Source organism: Triticum aestivum, chromosome 1A, assembly GCF_018294505.1.
Source record: "Triticum aestivum cultivar Chinese Spring chromosome 1A, IWGSC CS RefSeq v2.1, whole genome shotgun sequence".
Lineage (NCBI taxonomy): Eukaryota > Viridiplantae > Streptophyta > Magnoliopsida > Poales > Poaceae > Triticum > Triticum aestivum.
This window is the reverse complement of record NC_057794.1, coordinates 276,206,458-276,221,668: the sequence shown is the minus strand read 5'-3', so window position 1 is coordinate 276,221,668 and position 15,211 is coordinate 276,206,458.

The following is a 15,211-nucleotide window of genomic DNA, read 5'->3' as shown; positions in this document are numbered from 1 at the left end:
CATATGGCGGTTCATAGATAGGCTTCGTAGAGGTCCCAGGCCCGAAGGCGGCTTAAGGCCCATGGATATAAACTGCCATGTATGTAAACTTGTATTATACGGCATGTAAGAAAGGTAACCGAGCTGGATACGTTGTATAAGCCTGACGGGACTCTGTAGCCCGCAGGGCATCAACTCGTGTATATAAGGGGACGACCTAGTGGCGGCTTAGGATAAGAAACAACAGATCGAGAGCCGGGTCAAGCGTATTCACTCCCTGCTCATCGAAACCCAAGCAATACCACCCACAATTGGATTAGGCTTTTACCTTCACCGTAAGGGGCCGAACCAGTATAATCTCCTCGTGTCCTTTGTCCCGATTAACCCCTTTAAGCTAACCTCATCGCGATGGCTCCACGACTAAGTCCTCACACTAGGACATCTTCCGTGACAATTCCACGACAGCACTAGTTAAACAGTCTGCCCGAAAACTCTATTGGCAGCTGGGAGGATTTGGAAGACGCCTTCCACGACAACTTCCAGGGTACATATGTCCGGCCACAAGATGCCGATGACTTAAGCCATATAGTTCAACTTGCCGGAGAGTCATCCAGGAAATTTTGGACTAGGTTCCTCACTAAAAAGAACCAGATCGTCGACTGCCCAGATGCGGAAGCCCTAGCAGCCTTTAAACACAGCATCCGCGACGAATGGCTCGCCCGCCACCTCGGCCAAGAAAAGCCGAAGTCCTTGGCAGCCCTGACGGCACTCTTGACCTGCTTTTGTGTGGGTGAAGATAGTTGGCTGACCCGTTGCAACAACAATGCAAGCAATGCCGGCACCTCTAAAGCCAGAAATAGCAACGACAAGTCCCGACGCAACAGACACAAGCGTCGAAACAACAATGACAACACCGATGATACATCGGTTAATGCCGTATTCAGTGGCTCTAAGTCCGGTCAACGGAAGAAGCCGTTCAAAAAGAACAATTCGGGCTCATCCAGCTTGGACCGCATACTCGATCGTCCGTGCCAGATCCATGGCACCCCAGACAAACCACCCAATCATACCAATAGAGATTGTTGGGTTTTTAAACAGGCCAGCAAGTGAAACACCAAGAGCAAGGAGAAGGGATCGCAAAGCGAGGATGACGACAAGGAGCCCCGGCCACCGAGCACAGGGGGACAGAAGAAGTTTCCCCCTCAGGTCAAAATGGTGAACATGATATACGCTACCCACATCCCCAAGAGGGAGTGCAAGCGCGCGCTCAGGGACGTCTACGCGATAGAGCCGGTCGCCCTAAAATTCAATCCATGGTCGTGATGCCCGATCACTTTCGATCGTTGGGATCATCCGACTAGTATCCGTCACGGCGGTTCAGCCGCACTAGTCCTGGACGCAATAACTGATGAGTTCCACCTAACGCAAGTCTTGATGGACGGTGGCAGCAACCTGCTCTATCAGGATACAGTGCACAAACTGTGCATTAATCCATCACGGATCAAGCCCACAAAGACTACCTGTAAAGGAGTCATACCAGGTGTAGAGGCCCGCTGTACCGGCTCAATCACAATAGAGGTTGTCTTCGGATCTCCGGACAACTTCCGAAGCGAGGAGTTAATCTTCGATATCGTCCCCTTTCGCAGCGGCTATCACACACTGCTTGAACGAACCGCATTTGCTCGATTCAACGCGGTGCCACACTACGCTTATCTCAAGCTCAAGATGCCCGCACCACGCGGCGTCATAACAGTTAATGGAAACACGGAATGCTCCCTATGAACCGAGGAGCACACCGCTGCTTTAGCAGCAGAAGTACAAAGCGACCTTTTCAAGAAGAATCTTAATTCGGCAGCCGAGCTCCCGGACACTGTCAAGAGAGTCTGGACTATTCTGCAGCAGGACAGCTCGGCTCGTCAAGAGCTCGGCTTGCAATTCGGCCTCCGTCCCAGTCCCGTCCAAGTGGTGGCAATTGTACCGCATGTACATAACAACGCACTCAAAATACCTTGGGCACACATGGAGGCATAACTAGCTTGTGATCCACAATACGGCTCGACCGCCCCCGGACACATGTACTTTCACTTTTTCTTCTCTCTCCTTTTCAGGTTTCTTTTCCACAGGCCTTCTCTGACAGCCTGACCATTGGTCCTTTTCAAGGATAAACACACCAAGACGACAAGAAGCATCGACGTACGGGGGAATTTTTAGGTTTTCCTTTAACGATCCCTCTACCTATTTTCAGGACCGACACGCAGCTCTCCCTTGGTTAAGGAATATTAAATAGCCTTCTGCTTATTGCACTACTTGTATAAATGCGCTTTGACGCACTAATGAAATTATCATGGAAACTGTTTGCAGCCCAAATTCTACGGCTCTAGCTTACTACCCTTTCTTCTTTTTATTTTTTTTGATAACTTTATCAAACAGCACCCGTACACTTTGGTATGTTTCAATTTGCCAGGGGCTTCATAGCGCCCCACAACATGGCAACAAAGTCCGAACACTTTTTATAGTATTGTTCGGCATCCCTAATTTAGCACTATATGCATTGGCTCCAAATCATGTCTTTGGTCAATAGTTGGGTTGCCCGGCTCATGTGCTTGCTACCTTACGTTCCGCTATATCGGCTAGGGTAGTAAAGGGAGAACTACTGTGATTGTGCCCTGGTTTACCCGGATGAGCACCTCAGTAGAGAAAGCCGAAAACTGACTGTCATGATGTGGCGAGAGCCGGTCAGCTCTTCGGAGGTCTCAAATCCTTAGAGATTTTTCCCGCATTACGCGAGGGATCGGTACTTACCCGATCAGGTGTTTATAGCATCCTACTTCGGATACTACGGGCTGTGCCTATATTTTTATTGTCAAACTCCTATGGCTAAGTGAGGGTGCTAAAGCCAGATAGTCCGATTGTCTTGTTCGTCGCGCTAAACACCTCCTTCAAGGACCAAACAATTGGATCAAGAGTGTTTATATTACACCCCGAAGACCCACGTACTACCTAGGCGGGGGCAGAAGCCGACGACTGGCCAACTCTCAGATTTCACACAACACGGTCGCACAGGAGGTGAAATTTTTTAAATAACAAACATTATATTACATAATGACTTTGTTCCATCATACAAGGCAGAGACAACATGAATGTATTCATTCGAAAATAATGTCTTGCGCACATTGCGTTGCCACAATACGAGACCCCTCCAGGACGTCTTCAAAGTACCACCCAGGCGTGCGGTGCTCCTTGCCCTCTGGTGGCCCCCGGTTGTAAGCTTGACAGCGTCCATCTTTGCCCACCACACCTTGACGTGGGCGCAGGCCATGCACGCGCCCTAGATGCAGACCGACCGCTTGACAACGTCCAGCCGAGGGCAGGCATTCACCAGCCGCTTCACGAGCCCGAAGTAGCTGTCGGGCATAGCTTCGGCAGGCCATAGCCGGATTATTAAATCCATCATGGCCAGTTCAGCCACCCCATGCAGCTCGACCAGCTGTTTTAGCTGATTGCTGAAGGGCACTGGATGTTCTGGCGCAAGATATTGCGACCAGAACAGCTTCTCCGTAGAGCTCCCTTCTTCAGCTCGGAAGAACTCTGCAGTGTCAGACATATTGCGTGCCAGATCCGCAAACGCGCTTGGAGAACTCCGAGTCCGGGTTAGTAAGATATACTTCTTCTTCACATATTTGCTTTGCATACTAAACGCCTTACCCGCCGTGATTTTCTTGGCCTCCTAGATCTCCTGGAGGGCGCCCGGGCCTCAATCCAGGCCTCTACCGCGCTTTGGAGGGCCGTAGCGAATTCGGTCCCTCGAGCCGAAACTTCACGCTCCAAGGATTCGCATTTCTTCACCGCATCCTGGACCTCTTGTTGGACCTCATCCAGCCGGGCCTCCTGATTCTCGCGGGCGGCTTTTTCCTTGGCAACTTTCTCCTCGGCCTGGGCCAGGGCCTATTTAAGGACCTCGACCTTGGTCGCCACTCCTACACATATCATGGCACTACAGTCAATATGCATTATTTATTCTTTCCGAATATACGGCTAGTCAGTACATACCTTGCTGGTCTTCTAGCTACTTCCTCGCTTGGCCGAGCTCCTCCTCAGCCCGCTCCAGTCTCTGCTTTAGTCCGGAGACTTCGGCAGTGTGTGAGGTCACGGCCAGCAATGACGCCTGCTTATTCATATAAGACATATTTTAGTTAGTTTCCTGCGAAAATAAATTGATCCTCTATCCGGCTCTTCTTCCCAAACACCAGACAGTGTCTCAGGGGCTACTGTCTATATTGGGATTTTCTCTTTTGCGTCACTTACCTCAAAGCCTGTCAGCAGGCTGCCGCAGGCCTCGGTCAGTCCGCTTTTGATGGACTAAAGCTTCTCAATCATCGTACCCATAAGGATACGGTGTTCATCCACAAAGGAAGCGCGTCGTAGCACTTCCAGCAGATTATCCAGTGCCTTTGGTTGGATAGAGGTCACCGGCAGAATAGGCACACCCCCTTCTTTAGAAGGAGGTTGCTCGCCGTATTCCAGAGCCGTATAGGTCTCCGGACTTGTATTCGGCTGGGGGCCAAATTGAGAAAGGCCACCACCCCCAGTCGTCATGGGGGTCTGCTCCCCCATGTGTCCGGCAGCCGATGTTCCGCCCTTCGGCCTTCACCCTGGCGGCCTCCTAAACCTCTCCCTGGCATGGGAAGGTCCTTTGGGACAACAACTCATCGTCGCCCTTGGCCGTGGGAGAGTGAGCGGCCGGTGGTGACCCGCTGGACATCACCTTCGAATCCAACAAACCTGTTGATGAGGACCGCTGGGAGCTGTCGTGGGCCGGACTGCATCATTTAAACATATTAATATCATGAAGCAAAGAGATGCCAGATGTAGGGACATATGCGGGTTTTTAGTACATACGATGCAGCCAGGGGCTTGTTTTGGGGGCGTCGTTCCGGGCTGTTGTCGATGTCCCACGCGGTGTTATCCGCAAGGGGACCTTTCCCCCTCTTGGGTGCCTTCGCCTCCAGATTTGTGGTGGCCGCCCTCTTCTTCCTCCCCACCATCAGGGGGAGAGGTGCTTTCTTCCTCCTCCTCATCATCGTCTTCGGTGGCGGAGGAGTGAGTTTTGTCTTCAGACGATACATCTGAAGCTCCCTTGCGGCGGGGGCCACTCCGGACGCCCTTGGCCTTCTTCTCCGGAGCCTTATAGGGTGTCGGTACCAGCATCTTCGCCAGGAGCGGGATGACTGGTTCCTCGGTCAGCGGAGCCAAACATCGAATGCGCTCTGCTCTCTCCGTCCATACCTGAAATAATAAAGTTTAGATATCCTCCTTGAAACAAGCAAGTAGAGGATGCGTCTTGAGACGTAAAAGGCTTACCTCGTTGGCGGAATGGGTAATGTCGTGCCCTTGGTCCGAGTCTATGGCTGGCGGCATCTCATTGCCCTTACAAAGCAACTTCCAGGCATTTTCATGAGTGGTTCCGAAGAGCCTTTCCAAGGTTTGGTGCTTCTTCGGGTCGAATTCCCATAAGGGGCAGCCTCGGCTTTGGCATGGGAGAATCCGGTGAACCAGCATCACCTGGATTACATTGACAAGCTTGATGTTTTTATCCACCATGCTTTGAATGCACGTTTGCAGCGCTATCAGCTCATCCGACGAAGACCAATTTGGGCCCTTCTCCATCCAGGAGGCGAGCCACACTGGAGCTCCAGACTTGTATTCGGAAGTGGCGACCAAAGTGGCGTCGCGGAGCTCTGTGATATAGAACCACAGTATCTTCCACTCCTTGATGGTCTCCACAAAATTACCCTTGGGCCATGTGACATTGGGCAGATTGCTCACCATGGCGCCTCCGCACTCCGCGTGCTGGCCGTCCACCACCTTCGGCTTCATGTTGAAAATCTTGAGGCACAGACCGAAGTGGGGTTGGATGCGAAGGAAGGCCTCGCACACGACAATGAATGCCGAGATGTTGAGGAAAGAGTTCGGGGCTAGATGTAACACCCACGATGCGGCTATATCTCCCACGTGTTGGAGCACGACTTAGAGGCATAACCGCATTGTAGGCAATGTCGCAAGAGGGGTAATCTTTGCACATCCCATGTACTGAATAGGAAAGAGGTACAGAGTTGGCTTACAATCTCCACTTCACACAATACATAAATATAACAACACAATCATCCAGATACAATCAAGGTCCGACTACGGAACCAAAATAAAGACAACCCCAAATGCATAAGATCCTCGATCGCCCCAACTGGGCTCCACTAATGATCGTCTGGAAAGGAAAAGTAGTAACATCCTGATTCCTCATCGAACACCCACTTGTGTTCAATCGCATCCCCTGGAACGGTATCATCGGCACCTGCATCTGGTTTTGGAAGTAATCTGTGAGTCACGGGGACTCAGCAATCTCACACCCTCATGATCAAGACTATTTAAGCTTATGGGTAGGTAAAAGGTATGAGGTGGAGCTGCAGCAAGCACTAGCATATATGGTTTCTACCTTATGCAAATGAGAGCGAGAAGAGAAGGCAAAGCACGTTTGAGAATCTATGATCAAGAAGTGATCCTAGAAATACTTACGTTCAAGCATAACACGAGACCGTGTTCACTTCCCGGACTCCGCCGAGAAGAGACCATCACAGCTACACACGTTGTTGATCCATTTTAATTAAGTTAAGTTTCAGGTTTTCTACAACCGGAAATTAACAAATTCCCATCTGCCCATAACCGCGGGCACGGCTTTCGAAAGTTCAAATCCCTGAAGAGCTGTCCCAACTTAGCCCATCACAAGCTCTCACGGTTAACGAAAGATATTCCTTCTCCCAGGATGGCCCGATCAGACTAGGAATCCTGGTTACAAGACATTTCGACAATGGTAAAACAAGACCAGCAAAGCCGCCCGATGTGCCGACAAATCCCGATAGGAGTCGCACGTATCTTGTTCTCAAGGCACACCGGATGAGCCAGACGTCGGGCTGGCATAGACCCTGGTTGCCCAGGGGGCGCCAGACATCGCTCAGGTTGGACCAACACTTAGAGAAGCACTGGCCCGGGGGGTTAAAATAAAGATGACCCTTGAGTCCGCGAAACCCAAGGGAAAAAGGCTAGGTGCTAAATGGTAAAACCAATGTTGGGCCTTGCTGAAGGAGTTTTATTCAAGGCGAACTGTCAAGGGGTTCCCATTATAACCCAACCGTGTAAGGAACGCAAAATCAAGGAACATAACACCGGTATGACGGAAAATAGGGAGGCAAGAGTGGAAAAAAACACCAGGCATAAGGTTGAGCCTTCCACCCTTTGCCAAGTATATAGGTGCATTAAAGTAAACAAGTTATAATAATGATATCCCAACAATAATCATGTTCCAACAAGGAACAAACTCCAATCTTAACCTGGAACTAGCAACGCTATAAGAGGGGTTGAGCAAAGCGGTAACATAGCCAAACAACGGTTTGCTAGGACAAGGTGGGTTAGAGGTTTGACATGGCAATATGGGAGGCATGATATAGCATGTGGTAGGTATCGCGCCATAGGCATAGCAATAGAGCGAGCAACTAGCAAGCAAAGATAGAAGTGATTTTGAGGGTATGGTCATCTTGCCTACAAAGTTCTCTGAGTTGACGTAAGATTGATCCTCGTAAGCATTCTCAATGGGTTCATCGATCACGTACTCGTCTCCCGGCTCTACCCAAAGCAAGAACACAAGAAAGGGAAACACAATCAACCACAGTGCAACGCGCAAGCAACATGATGCAAAACATGGCATGATATGCGGGATGTGATATGCAATGAATATGCGTGCTCCGGAAGGAAAAGATTGAACCAGGCCTCAACTTGGAAAACTAAGAGTGCTGCTGGAAAGATGAGTTGATTTCGGTCGAAATCAATATAAAGATCACCGGAATCTGATGCACGGTTTGCAAATGGCAAGCAAAACAATAATGGCACTAAGCTGCGATTAACAGCACGATGCCATCTAAGATGCATCAAGAAAATAAGCTAATGCACTCTAACATAGCAACAAAGCACATGGCAATGATCCACTCAAGATGCTTGACAAAAGATGGACACTGAGCTACGGCTAAATCACACAATAGCAGGTTCAAACAAGCATAGCAAAAGTGCAAAAGATATCAGGTTCTCCGACTTGGTGAAAATAACATGTCAGGATTTAACATCAGGAAGCAAAGTTTAGAGCAAGTTAACAACATGCTACAGGAAGATATCATGGCAAAGCAAGGGATGGCATGAAACTAATCAAAGCATATAACAAAAGTCCCTTATTGACCATAAGCCAAAAAGGACCAGAAGATACAATGGCAACCATGTAAACATAGCAAGTTTCGTTAACAGATTCAGACTTCGCAGAAAACTGGACATGGCAAAAACAGAGTTACGTAGGCATGTTTGCGAGCTCGATGCATGAACCACAAGGCATTGCATGACAAACTAAGCATACACCCAGCAAGAAGACATGATAAATAAGCTAACCATGGCAAGAACAAACTCATAGCATGTATGGATCAACTACAATAACCTCGGCAAAATTGAATAACATGTAAACAATCTGCCAGGAACATTTTATAGCAAAAGTAGAGCAAGATTGAGTCATGCTAGGGTACTCCATAATTGCAAACAAAGACTTAGAAGAATTCTAAGTCCCTGAAATCAGCAACATCACGAGAGCTACTTTGCATGCTTTTGCTAGTCACCACAATGATCACAAAAATACATGGCATACACCCCTGTATATATGGCATGGCATAGCCCAAAACACATGTATGGCTCAAGTTCATAGGAGGCACACATTAAACATGGCAAAAATGACAAATGTCCATAATCTATTAAGAAACAGAAACTAACATTACATAGCACTATTGCCACAGCATTTAGGACATCAAGATGGACTCAAACAAGCATGGTGCAATGGAATGAAATGAAGTGCACATCTAGACAAACAATTTGACATATCACATGCGCAAAACGGAGCTACAGATGCAGAGTTATGGCATGATGAAGAATGCTCAAAATAATGCAGACTTAGGGGGAAAACGAGGTCAACCCCTAGGGTTACTGTAGTTGGATCTGGATCTGGGCACGGCTCCCGAGGTTGGCCGGGGAAAAGCTCGCCGGAGTTATTCCCTGCGGTGTCCGGGACTAGCCAGGGAGGATGAAGATGCCAGAGTCGAGGGGACGCCGGATCCGGGTCGACGGAGGGCGGCGTCGGTGGCTGGAGAAGATGGCAGCGGGCGGCGCGGTGGTCGGAGTTGGCACGGCAAGGTGCGCCATGGCGGCGCTCCGACACGGAGGTGGCCGGCCGGAGTTGGCGCGGTGGAGCTGGAGCGCGGCGGTGGAGGTCGACGCTTGCAGGCGTGGCTCGCAGGCGGCGGCGGGTGGACACGCGGGCCGGGAGGGCCCCGCCTGGGCCCCGGCCGGCACGCAGGTGGACGGTGAAGTGGGCGCAGCATCTCAATGAACCAGGAGGCAACACGTGGTGGCGGCGAGGGCGGCGGACATGTTCGTCGGTGGGGAGTTCGTCCGGCGGCGGAGAGGGGAATTTGCTAGGGTTTCATCCGGGATTTTTTGGGGGAGTGCACATATTTATAGGTAGAGGGAGCTAGGAGAGTCCAAATGAGGTGCGGTTTTCGGCCACGCGATCGTGATCGAATGACCGAGAGGATGGAGGGGGTTTTGGTGGGTTTTGGGCCACTTTGGAGAGGTATTGGGCTGCAACACACACGAGGCCTTTACAGTTCCTCGGTTAACCGTTGGAGTATCAAACGAAGTCCAAATGGCACGAAACTTGACAGGCGGTCTACCGGTAGTGAACCAAGGCCGCTTGGCAAGTCTCGGTCCAATCTGAGAATGTTTAACACTCACACATGAAAAGAGGCAAAAGGGGACGCCGAAGGACATAGGAGTGCCAGAATGCAAAACGGACAACGGGGAAAATGTTCGGATGCATGAGACGAACATGTATGCAAATGCGATTCACATGATGACATGATATGAGATGCATGACAAGGACAAAAGCAAAACAAAGACAAAAACCAACCACGAAGGAATATCATAACTTAGTGCCGAAAATGGCAAGAGTTGGAATACAAATATGGCAAATTACATATGGGGCGTTACAACACTCCACCACTACGAAAGGATCTCGTCCCGAGATCTAGGACTGGAAAAACTCCGGATATTCGGAACGGAGGTCGTCCTCGCATTCCCAGGTGTCTTCACGGTTGGAATGATGTGACCACTTCACTTTCAGGAATTTGATAGACTTGTTGCGAGTCTTGCGCTCAGTTTCTTCAAGAATAGCAACGGGATGCTGATGATAAGACAGGTCTTCTTGCAGATCAATCTCTTCGAAGTTGATGGTGCGGTCAGGGGTCTTGAAACACTTGCGAAGCTGAGACACGTGAAACACGTCGTGAACATTTGCAAAGTTGGACGGAAGCTCAAGTTGATAGGCGAGATCGCCTCTTTTGCCAATGATCTTGAAAGGACCCACGTATCTAGGGGCAAGCTTCCCTTTGATACCGAAGCGACGAGTACCTTTCATTGGAGAGACGCGGAGGTAGACATGGTCTCCGATCTCGAAAGCCAAGTCACGATGCTTGCTATCATAGTAACTCTTCTGGCGCAATTGCGCGGCTTTGAGATTTTCACGAATGACTTTGCACATTTCTTAAGCCTCTGTGATCAAGTCATTGCCAAGAAGTTGGTGTTCACCAGTCTCTGGCCAATTAAGAGGAGTACAACACTTTCAACCATAGAGAATCTCGAATGGGGCCTTGCCCGAACTTGCTTGGAAGCTGTTGTTGTAGGAGAACTCGGCATATGGAAGACAATCTTCCCACTTCATACCGAAATAAATGACACATGCCCTGAGCATATCTTGAAGAATTTGATTTACTCGCTCGACTTGTCCACTAGTTTGAGGATGAAAGGATGTGCTGAAGCGAATGCTGGTGCCCATGGCATTCTGAAAAGAATCCCAGAACTTAGAGGTAAAGATGCTTCCACGATCTGAAGATATCAACTGTGGAATGTCGTGCAAAGAGACAATCCTGGAGGTATATAGCTCTGCCAACTGAGTTGCTGTGATAGATTCTTTGATAGGAAGAAAATGAGCCACTTTAGTGAGCTTGTCGATGACAGCAAAGATAGCATCATTGCCATGCTTGGACTTGGGAAATCCAGTCACGAAGTCCATCTCAATATGGTCAAACTTCCATTCTGTAATGGCAAGAGGTTGGAGGAGGCCAGCTGGTCATTGGTGTTCTGCTTTCACTCTTCTGCAGACAACACATTCATTCACGAACTGAGCAATCTCGCGCTTCATTCGAGTCCACCAATACGACTGCTTATGGTCATGGTACATCTTTGTACTTCCAGGATGAATAGATACGAGTGAATTGTGAGCCTCGTTCATAATGACTTTACAAAGGTCACCCTTAGGAACAACAGTGCGATCCTCGAATAATAGAGTATCCTTGTCATCAAGGCGATATCACTTGTACTTGGGTTGGCTCTTGGCAATCCCAATCTTCACCTTCTTCACCAGAGCATCAAGAAGTTGAGCCTCATGAATCTGATCTTCCAAAGTAGGAGAGACTTGGAGGTTGGCAAGGAATCCTTGAGGAACAACTTGGAGATTAAGTTTGCGGAAAGCTTCACAAAGCTTCGGTTGATAGGGCTTGAGAATCAAACTATTGCAGTAAGCCTTCCTTCTCAATTCGTCCGCAATTACATTGGCCTTGCCTGGAGTATATTCGATACTTGGATTATACTCTTGAATCATTTCGACCCAACGAGTCTGCCTGAGGTTGAGGTTGGGCTGAGTGAAAATGTACTTGAGACTCTTATGATCAGTGAAGATGTCCACTTTCCTTCCCAACAAGAGATGTCTCCATGTTAAAAGAGCATGGACAACTGCCGTCAACTCGAGGTCATGAGTGGGGTAGTTCTTTTCGTTGGGCTTCAACTGGCAAGGGGTATAGGCCACAACTTTCTTCTCTTGCATTAACATAGCACCAAGACCTTGAAGGGAAGCATCACAGAAAACCTCGAATGGTTTGGATTCATCAGGAGGAGTCAAAACTGGAGCTGTGACTAACTTCTCTTTGAGGGTGTTGAAAGCTAAGTCACATTCAGGCGTCCAAACATACTTCACATGCTTCTGGAGGAGGTTGGAAAGAGGCTTCAAAATCTTAGAGAAATTCTCAACGAACCTTCGACAATAGCTTGTGAGCCCAAGGAAGTTGCGGAGTTGCTTCACATTCTGAGGCAGTAACCAATTCACAATTGCAGACACCTTCTCAGGATTAACAGCTATGCCCTTGGCGGAGATGATATGCCCAAGGTAGAGAACCTCATCAAGCCAAAACTCGCACTTTGAAAACTTCGCATAGAACTGATGTTCTCTGAGTTTGGCCAGCACCAATCTCAACTGCTTGGCATGATCCTCCTTGTTCTTGGAAAAGACCAAAATGTCATCGAGATAGACCAAGATGAAGTCATATGTGTAGGGGTTGAAGATGAAGTTATCATGCGAGAGAATGTTGGAGGAGCATTGACAAGGTCGAAAGACATGGCAGTGTATTCATAGGAACCATAGCTTGTCCTGAATGCTGTCTTGGGGATATCTTGTTCACAAATGCGAATCTGATGATAGCCCATACAGAGGTCAAGCTTGGAGAATACTTGAGCACCTTTGATTTGTTCAAAAAGCTCGTTGATGTTGGGAAGTGGGTACTTGTTCTTTATGGTCTTCTTATTCAATGGATGGTAGTCGACATAAAGTCGGTCCGTTCCATCCTTCTTCTTGACAAAAAGAACACCACAACCCCATGGAGAAGAACTTGGTCAGATGAGACCCATACGCTCTTGTATATCGGGTTGTTTCTTCAGCTCCTTCAACTCTTCTGGTCGAAGCTTGTAAGGACGTTTGCAAAAAGGTTCCGTGCCAGGCTGAAGATTGATGACGAATTCAACTGGACGGTGAGGAGGCATTCCTGGAAGCTCTTCTGGAAAGACGTCTTGATATTCACAAATGACTGGAATCTGAGAGATGGTATCCAACTCGCCCTTCTCATTGAGAGAAAACAGTCGAATGGTATCATCACGAGCCTCAAAGACAATCACATCCTCAGACGAGTGTGTCAATTGAATCTGCCTGGCAGAACAATCAAGTTGAGCCTTGTGCTTAGAAAGCCAGTCCATTCCGAGAATTAAATCAATATCCGAGTCACCAAGAACATTAGGAGAAGACAGAAACTTATAGTCGCCCATCTTGATAGACCTATCTGGAACGAAAACTCGAGAAGTCATTTGTCGGGCCGGAGAAACAATAGACAAAGGTCTCGGCAAAACTTGAGTAAGCAAATCTTGCATAGCCACAAAAGGTCTTGAAATGAAAGAATGCGATGCACCAGTATCAAAAAGAACTTTTGCCGGAATAGAGTTAACTGGAAGGTTACCCATGATCACTTCTGACGAGTCCTCTGCCTGAGTTGCGTTCATCAAGTTGACCTTAGCATGCTTGGGATTATGCTTGACCACTACATCGCTAGCAGATCTCACAGGAGGAGGAGGTGGAAGACGCCTCTGGTTGAAGCATTTGTTTGCATAGTAAACCTTCTGCTGACACTTGTTGCACGTAACCTTTGAGAGCGGACGGTGATACGGAGCACTTGATCTTGGGGCATGAGACAAAGCCTTGTTCTGAAAGCCTGGGTTGGGTGGGTGGGAAGATCCATTGCCACTTTTGCTCTTCTGCTGATAAGGCTGACGTAACGGAGGAGGAGGAGGCAACCAGAACTTTTGCTGCTTAGCTGCCACTTGAGTTGAGGAAGAAGAAGGAGTTGCATCCCTGACTCTCTTCTTGGAAGCATCGCACTTAAGCTGAGCAGTCTCTTGCTTTAGTGCCATATTGTAGAACTCATCATACTTTTATGGCTAAAAAAGCACGAGGGCTAGTTGCAGATCTTCTCTGAGGCCACCTCTGAACTGATAAATCATGCTCTTCTTGTCAGGGACGTCTTGCTTGGCGAAGCGAGCGAGCTTCTGGAACATGATGTTGTATTGGTAAACAGACGAGCTGCCTTGCTTCAGATTGTGGAACTCCTCATGCTTGCTCTCAACAACACTCTGAGGAATGTGGTGAGCTCTGAAGTCTTGGCGGAAATCATCCCAGGTAATCACATGACCTCCTCTGGAATCTTTCTATTGCTGATACCACTTAGCATCTTGGTCTTTGAGTTGGAACGAAGCAAACTTGACAAAGTCCTCAGGCCTAACATCGCTGCACTCGAAATGTTTGCAGATATCCACGAGGCAATCATCAACATCTGTGGCCTCGACACAGTTACTGAAGGTCTTCGGCTGGTTAGCGAGGAACTAGTTGAGGGTAGCAAACTGATTTTGATTGTTGCCATTGCCTTGATTTCCTTGGTTGCGCTCTTGCAAGAGTTGCATAATCAGCTGCGTGTTGGCGTTGGTAGCGGCCATCACAACTTGCCATGCCTCCGGAGGTGGAGGTTGTGGCGGCGGTTCCAGATTCTGACGCGTTGGAGGAGCCATCCTGAAGAGGGTGACATCCGTTAGCATCTTGAAAGACATATATTCAAGCTGAATCAAATGGATCGAAATTGCAACATATAGCCTTAACATTCGAACAAGAATGTACGAATGAATTGCAAATTAAATGGTCACACTTCCATAAATTGAGAAGCCACTTAGATAGAAGTAGATGAATAAAACAACAAGGTATGGATATGAACAAATACTTGGTAAGGATTACCCAATCACGAACAAAATATCTGCAGAAGAAATACTAGAGCTACATGAATTCCCACCTATGAAACTCCCAAAATTTTCCGGTTATGCAAACAGGTGTTTGGGATACAGGGGAAGCATAATATCTCACCCAAGACTAGCAAATCCTACATCCAGCTGTATCCATCCTTCAACACATAACCAAGAAACCTTCGGAAATCATTTACCTCAACCTTCGAAAAGCATCCGCTATACGAGTTATGGCAATACTCCCGAACTCCCGCCCCAGTACTGGGTGGCGTTGAGGTTATCTCACCAACAACTGCATAAAAGAGATTTTCGATGTCGGCGAAACTCGGGTATTCCAAAATTGCAACGATAAAAATGTGACAACAACACCTCGGAGCTCAACTCCCCGGGACACTGCCACAACCCCTAAATGTCAGGAGGCACCAAGAACAAT